Raw genomic sequence first — 8,435 nt, forward strand, 5'->3', positions numbered from 1 at the left:
TATAGAACCAAAAAATAATAAATTCACATTTTTTTACCTGCAAAAAATGTGAATTTATTATTCTTTTTTTTTTCTTCAAAAAATATTTTATTAAAGAATAAGGCATAGCAAAGCAAATACAACTACGGATCGCAGTCCTAGAACAGACACAATAAACGGCGTCCCGTATCGCAGATGGGTCAGACATATAGATTACAATGCAATCATAGTGTAACAATGCAGTAAGACAGGTGTATATTACATGTCTGCAGATATGAAGAGTTTACTAGACGAGGTAATGTAGATAGTAAAGGGAACTGTCCCATGTAATAATGAGCTTTTATGATGAGGGGGTACGAAGTGTCGGGTAGGGGTAGCTTTGAAGCATTATTCTTAGTTGAAAGGGTGAACTTATCCTTTAACCGCTTTCCTGCTGCCCTATAGCAGGAATACTGCTACAGGGCAGCAGGAGTGTGCAAAATCACATATACACATGATTTTGCATTTCCGGATAGGCAGGCATGCATGAGCTGCGCACACCCTGCCCGCACCATCATTGCGGCCTCACCTTTCGATCACCGGGTGATTCCCCACCAGCACCCGGTGATCACCGTGTATCACGGATGGGGGAGAGACCTGTATGTAAACAATACAGATTCTCCCCTGTCAGCTCCAGCACACTGCTTTGTATGGCTCTGCACAGCAGAGCCATACAAAGCAGTGTGCTTACAGTGTAAAGCACACACACAGCACACAGTAAAACAGCACACAGTTAACCCTTTGATCACCCCAGTGTCATTAGCACAGTGTCCTTGCTTTTTATTAGCATTGATCACACACACAGCACACAGTAAAACAGCACACAGTTAACCCCTTTCTGCCTAGTGTCATTAGTACAGTGTCCGTGCTTTTTATTAGCACTGATCACCGTATTGGTGTCACCGAGGGATGTCAGTGACAGTTAATCAGCTCCCCCTGTGTCAGAATGCCTGCCACAGTCCTGCAGCCCCACTATAAGATGCTGATCACCACCATTACAAGTATAAAAAAAAATTCTGGTATATATACGCCATTTGTAGATGCTATACCTTTCACGTAAACCAATTAATTTACACGTATTGGGATTTGTTTTTAGCAAAGACATGTAGCAGAATACATTTTGGCCTAAATGTATGATGAAATTAGATTTTTTTTTAAAAAATTTTTTACTGGACATGTTTAATAGCAAAAAGTCAAAAATATTGTTTTTTCTCAAAATGTTTTCTTTTTTTTTGCGCAAAAAAAATAAAAAATGCAGAAGCGATCAAATACCACTGAAAGAAAGATCTATTTGCGAGAAAAAAGGAAATTAATTTAATTTGGGTGCAGCATTGCATGACTGCGTGATTGTCAGTTAAAGTAATGCAGCACCGTATCGCAAAAAATAGCATGGTCAAGAAGGAGGGTAAATCCTCTGGAAGGCAAGTGGTTAATATTTCCTGTGATCCCCAGTGACTGTCTAGCAACAAAAATGTATTTATAAGTTGTACCCCTCAGGCCTGATGAAGGCCTCCAAAACGCGCTGGCTAATACTGGGACTTTTTAGTGTGGCGATTAAATATTTACTGAACTAATTAATAACCACATGCCGCCCAGCCACTGTAGAAATACGGCGGCAGGGCGGCACGGGCAGGCAAAACCACGTTTTAAAACGTGTGTTTTGTAAACAGGTAGGGGGCACGCGTGAGGCGCGCCGCCGCCCTACCTGTCCCGCCGATCACAGCCGCGGATGTCAGTCGCCGGGTCACAGCCGATCGTTACCGGCTATGTCCCGGCGATCGGCGGCAATAGCTGACAGAGAGCACAGCTGCAGTAGCTGTGCTTTCTGTCAGTTCCCTGACAGCTCCAGGACAAGCTGATCGGGACAGAAGAGTTTCTCTCTCCCGATCAGCGGTGTCCCCTGCAGTACACACCCCCGCCCCCTATTAAAACACTCCCCTCACACAGATAACCCTTCCCTGAAAAATAAACTTAACCCCTTCCTCCACAGTGCCATTAGTACAGTGTCAGTGTTTTTTTTTGCACTGATCACTGTATTGGTGTCACTGGGGATGTCAGTGACCCCAAGTCAGTACCCCCCAATGTCAGAATGTCCGCCACAGTCCCGCCATAAGTCGCTGATCGCCGCCATAAGTCCCTGATCGCCGCCATAAGTCGCTGATCGCCGCCATTATTAGTATAAAAAAAAACTAAAAATCCCAGTATCTTTCCCGCCATTTGTAAACACTATAACTTTCACGTAAACCAATTAATTTACACGTATTGGGTTTTTTTTTTAGCAAAGACATGTCGCAGAATGCATTTTGGCAGAAATTTATGACTAAATTAAATTTTTAAATTTTTTTTACTGGATATGTTTTATAGCAAAAAGTCCAAAATATTGTTTTTTTTCCTCAAAATTGTCAGCCTTTTTTTTTATAGCGCAAAAAATAAAAACCGCACAGGCGATAAAATACCACCGAAAGAAAGCTCAATTTGTGGGAAAAAAAAGGATGTAAATTTCATTTATGTACCGTATTGCATGACCACACAATTGTCCGTTAAACTAGCGCAGCTCTGTATAGCAAAAAAATGGCGTAAATTACAGTATCTATACCATAGTTTGTAGACGCTATAACTTTCACAAAAACATGGAGCAGAATACATTTTGGCCTACATTTATAACCAACTTTGAGTTTACTATATATTTTTTATAGCTGAAAGTAAAAAATATTGTTTTTCTTCTAAATTTTTGGCTTTTTTTGTTTATAGCGTGAAAAATAAAAAGCGCACAGGTGATCAAATACCACCGAAAGAAAGCTCTATTTGTGTGAAAAAAAAGACGTAAATTTTGTTTGGGTGCAGCGTTGCATACCCGCACAATTATCAGTTGAATTAGTGCAGTGCCGAGTAGCAAAAAGAGGCCTGGTCATTAAGGGGGGTAAATCCTCTGGAGGTCAAGTGGTTAAACACCTGTTGTGCCCATATCCATTGACCCTTTTTTATTCATGGTCTTTATTATAGGGAACTGCTGAGACAAAGTGCAGGATTTGTTTATTACTTGATTTCGGCATAGACCTGGAATAAATACACAAAGCAGACAAAGATTCAAGTAGGAATACACGTGTCTTATATTTATACAATATTTGTTAAGCCCAGGGTTCAACTTTAAAACTGTGAAATGCAAATGCTAATTTATGGCAACAGCCTTATATCGATACACCTTATGCATCTGGCAGCAAATTATTTTGTTTTTATCTTTTAGAAGTCTTATTAGAATACATCTTGAAAAACTGATGCAGCTTATGTATAGTTATTATGGATGCACATGCCCAGCTCTTGAAGAGTGTAGTCCCCGTAAGCAAAAGAAAAGAGATACAAAAGTGGAAAACATGTTTGCGAGAGTATGATAAGATATACAAATAAAGGAGTTCTAAAATCTTTGGTATTTGCATTGTCAATACCTATAACACATGGCAGAGCAACAATACATTTCTTTGAAGGTTCCGCTGTTGGAAAAGCATATTGCTTTTGTGAAGATTTAACATCAAAGGTAAAGGTAGAGCTTTCAAGGACTCAAACCACTTGCCAACTTGCATTTAAGTGATTTTCTACCTACTGTTATTTAAAAGAAAGTTTCTTAACAGCAGGATTCCCACATGGGGGTTCAGCTTCACATCAATAGAACAGAAATTGTTCAGCCTCCTGGCTAACTTTGGCATCAGTCTATCTCGCACAAACACGTCACTCATCCTCCTGGCCATTGTATTTCCTCACTAGACCTATACAAGTTCTATGCCTCTTGTAGCACTGCCCCTTGCTGTTCTAGTGTTCAAAAGGGCTGTCCTTGGGGTTGGACAAACATCCACACAGCTACTCCGTGCAGGCAGTACTGCTAAGGAGATATGAACCCTGGTTGCTAAACCAATTGCACTTTTGTGGGAAAAACAATCACCTGACAATTAGAGATGGTTTGCATGGTAAACCATGCTCATCCATGTCATAATATGCAGCTTTATACTGTGACAGGACATCCAACTGTCACACCTTAACTTGTTGTAGCCAAGATTATGCATACATTTGGCCCACTGGACTGGGCTTTTTCCATGGAGCCGTATATATGTGTATGTGTCTTTGTGCTGGGAGCATGCCACATTTCCAGCACAGAGACCGGGGTCTCATCAAGAGCCCCGGGTCCCGTACTAATGATTGGGATCTGGAACTCCCGGTTCTAGGTCATCTGATAGCAATGATAGCCTCAGATGGGCTATCACAGTGATCAGTCACTGTGATGTCCACCCCCCTGTTTCTCTCCTTGTGAATGGAGAGAGAGATACATTGTCTCTCTCTTGTTGCAGAGAGAAAAATAAACATGTAAAAATAAACAATGTAAAAAATTGGGCAAAAAAAAAGTTTAAAATTAGTATCAGTGTCAGTGTCTGTTTTAGGTAGGATAGAATAGAAAATGTGCACTTTTTGTCTGGGCTGTACCACGGGTACATACAACAACTAACATATATATATATGGTATCGCTGCGATCAGCAGGAGCAGGAGATTTTTTTCGGGGGGGGGGGTTGTTCTCTGGTGGTAGGTTATGGTAGCAACAATAAATATATGATAGTGCAGTGTGTGTATGGGGCCTATGGGTCTATTGGGGGAATTCCATCATGGAGCACATCAATTTGATACACACTATTATCACCAGTGTTGATGTTGGTTGGAGTGCACAGAACATTTTATTACACTTTGGACAATGATGATTATTATATTTGAGACTTTACTATTTTGTGTATCACACTATGGGACTTTTGGAATATAATTAGCACTTTATACCATATTTTTCACTCCATAAGATGCACCTGACCATAAGACGCACCTATATTTTAGAGGAGGAAAACAAGAAAAAAAAATTCTGACCCAATGGACTACAGACATAGTACAGGAGATGACCAAAGACTGCAGACATAGTATAAGAGATGACCAGATACTGCAGACATAGTACAGGAGATGACCGGAGACTGCGGACAGAGTACAGGAGATGACGAGAGACTGCAGACATAGTACAAGAGATGACCAGAGACTGCAGACATAGTACCAGGGATGACCAGAGACTGCGGACATAGTAGAGGAGATGACCAGAGAATGCGGACATACTACAGGAGATGACCAGAGACTGCGGACATAGTACAGGGGATGACCAGAGACTGCAGACATAGTACAGGAGATGACCAGAGACTGCAGACCTATGTGGAGAGGGGGGGGTACCCAAATTTGACAGGTATCCGATCCTACTTCCACGGAGTTGTCCTCCCCCCTCCCCGTAGTCTTCTGGGACACATGACAGATCCCAAAAGACAACGGGGCCATTCACAAAGCACAGCGCTTCTCACGCATGTGCAGTGGGCACCCACACTGAAGATGCCGGTGCCAGGGAGAGAAGACGGCCGGGGAAAGCAGGACACCACTGGACTGAGGAACAGGTAGGACTGAGGAACAGGTTCTTCTGCACAGTAGAGCCAAGCGTACGGTCCGCTATTCTAACACGGCGATGGGGGGAATACCAGGTCGGCCGCTCCATATTCACTCCTAAAACGCACAGACATTTTCCCCCATTTTTTGGGGGGAAAAAAGTACCTCTTATGGAGCAAAAAATACGGTAAATAGTTTTTGCGCTGTAAGTTTTTAGCAGCTCAGTTCCCCAATATTTTTGGGGTTCTTATACTCTGTGCATTACTCACATGCTGTTTATTGTAAACATTTTAATCACTTCAAGTCCAGACACTTTCACCCCCTTCCAGTCCAGACCAATTTTCAGCTTCCAGCACTATAATTACTCAGTCATATAACACTCTACCCTGTGAAATTTGTATGTTTTTTTGAAACGGAGCTTTATTTTGGTGGTATTTGATCACCACTGGATTTTTTATTTTTTTGCTATAAAAATGAAAAAATATTGAAAACTTTGAATAAAATCATTTCTTGCTTAGTTTTTGTTATACAATCTTTCAAAAAATAATCTGTCTTCAAAAATTGAGGCCAAAATGTATTTTGCAATTTTTTTTTGTGGTATAAATAACCCAAAACAGTGTATATTATTTAGTCTGTGTGAAAGCTATAGAGTCTACAAACTATGGGATATACAGTATATTTGAAAATTGATCAGTCGAGACCCTAAAATGCCAGATGCTGGTATGATGTATGGTAGTGATCAGGACGCTGGTATGACATATGGCAGTGATCAGGACACTGGTATGGGGTATGGCAGTGATCAGGACATTAGCATGAGGTATGGCGGCGATCAGGACGCTGGTATGGTAGTAGTCAGGATGCTGGTAGGGATATGAGGGTGATCAGGATGCTGGTATGGGGTATGGTGGTGATTAGGATGCTGGTATGGGATATGGCGGTGATCAGATCACTGGTATGGGGTATGGCGGTGATCAGGATGCTGGTATGAGGTATGGCAGTGATCAGATCACTGGTATGGAGTATGGCAGTGATGAGATCGCTGGTATGGTGTATGGTGGTGATCAGGGTGCTGGTATGGCAGTTGGCGGTAATCATGGTACTGGTATGGTGGTTGGAGGTGATCAGGGAGTTGGTTTGGGGTATGGTGGTGATCAGGACATTGGTATGGTGTATGTGGGTGTTTTTTTATGCACTGGGACAGGAAACGGGGCCGGCTGCATTATCTAATAAGGATATACTGGGGCAGTGATCAGAGACACAAGGGCACTAAACTGGGACACTAGGGTGGTTGGCACTGCAGTTTGTGAGTGTACATGCAGCCTGACAGGCTGCTGTACACTCACAAGCTGTAGGATTGCTTCTCTTTGCTGTCACGCTGAGAGCAGAGAGAAGTGATCTTTACTTTCACTTTCCAGTATTTACATTGTGAGTGTTGTGATTGGTCACAGTAGTCACATGGTAAAACACCATGTGATCGCCCAGACACAGCAGTAATTTGAGCTGCAATGGGTGATATAGTAATTGCTGGGCTCCCTGGTGCAATCTCTGTGAGCCACGCAGGAGCCGCCGATGCAGGCTGACATACAGGTACGTTAGCTCGCATCAGCAAGCTTACCATCTGCCGTCTATATGCAATGCGCAGATGGGAAGATGTTAATACATGTTAGAAGAACCTTAAGAATACACAAATTTATTGGCAGTTATGCATTTATATGACCTTTTTGATGTATTTATAGCCTGGGTTTTCTAATAGGCAACAACTTATTGAAGTACAAAAGAATACAAACAATTTAAAGTGCCGTACTCTAAATATAGAACTCTATACACTCCAGTGTCCAATACAATCAAGAATGAAAAATGTGTTTATTCAATATAGAATATAAAGCTGCAATGATTAGCTCCTGTATTAACAATGAATAAAAAGTGGAAACACCTGCTGTGTGCTAACCATGTAATTAATTAATTGTGCTCTTTAGTTATAAAACAAAATAAAATATAACAAAATAAAACAAACAGTCCTATGAGTCCAATACATCAAAATACTCTCCAAAGTCAAACTGTGATCTCCAAATGCTGGTTCCACTGAAAAAAAAAACATGTGAACTAGAAAACAACTCCTTTATTTCACCCTGTGCTTCACCTTAGGTGATATACTCACCAGATCTCCATGACCCCTTAAATCAATAAGTGTGTTCAACACAACCTTTTCCAATGCAAAACAGCTCCCCAATCTGCTTCCTTGGCTCCAGCTTAATAAACGTAGAGAAATATCTTCCAACTCCATATCCACCAAGAAAGAATGTATTGTGCAGCACCATTTATTTTTAAAATCAATTCAAAAAGTGCAGACTGACATATTATAAAATCATGCTAGACCTCAAAATGTCTATAACATCACCAGTAATGGAGAAGCACCTCACACTTGTAAAGTTTCATGTTTGGAGCAATAGTCTAGCCTAACGAGTTTTGTCTCTATTTTGAAGAAGTGAGGGATGGGTGGTCCCCATGTGTCCTTTTGTCAGGAGAAAAGATGAGGAAGCCCTAGCAAATGTGCCAATGCTCAATATGTCTGTGCCAATGCTCAATATGGCCACACCAATTTGCGAAAAAATGTGCGCATGCGCATAAGCGGGCAGCACGTAATCGTGCATTCCTGTGCGCGAAAGCACACCGGCACAGGCAGGGCGCGATAATTACTGATGCTCAGTGGCCTTTATAAGGACTGCACCTCTGCTCAATAATTGCTGGATTATCATCAAACTTCTGTTCCTGTGTTCCTGTGTATACTGCTGATTACCAGTTACCGACCTGGCTCGACTCTGACCTTGCTTTGGTTCTCTTTCTGGCTCTCTACCCTGGCTTGATCCTGACCTCACTCCTGTCTGCTGCTCTGTGTATGACCCCGGCTTTTTCCTGACCTTGCTCCTGTCTGCTGCTCTGTGAATGATCCCGGCTTGATCCTGACCTT

This window comes from Staurois parvus, unplaced genomic scaffold (genome assembly GCF_062004578.1).
Source record: "Staurois parvus isolate SC_StPar_1 unplaced genomic scaffold, SC_StPar_1.0 ptg000145l, whole genome shotgun sequence".
Taxonomy (NCBI): Eukaryota; Metazoa; Chordata; class Amphibia; order Anura; family Ranidae; genus Staurois; species Staurois parvus.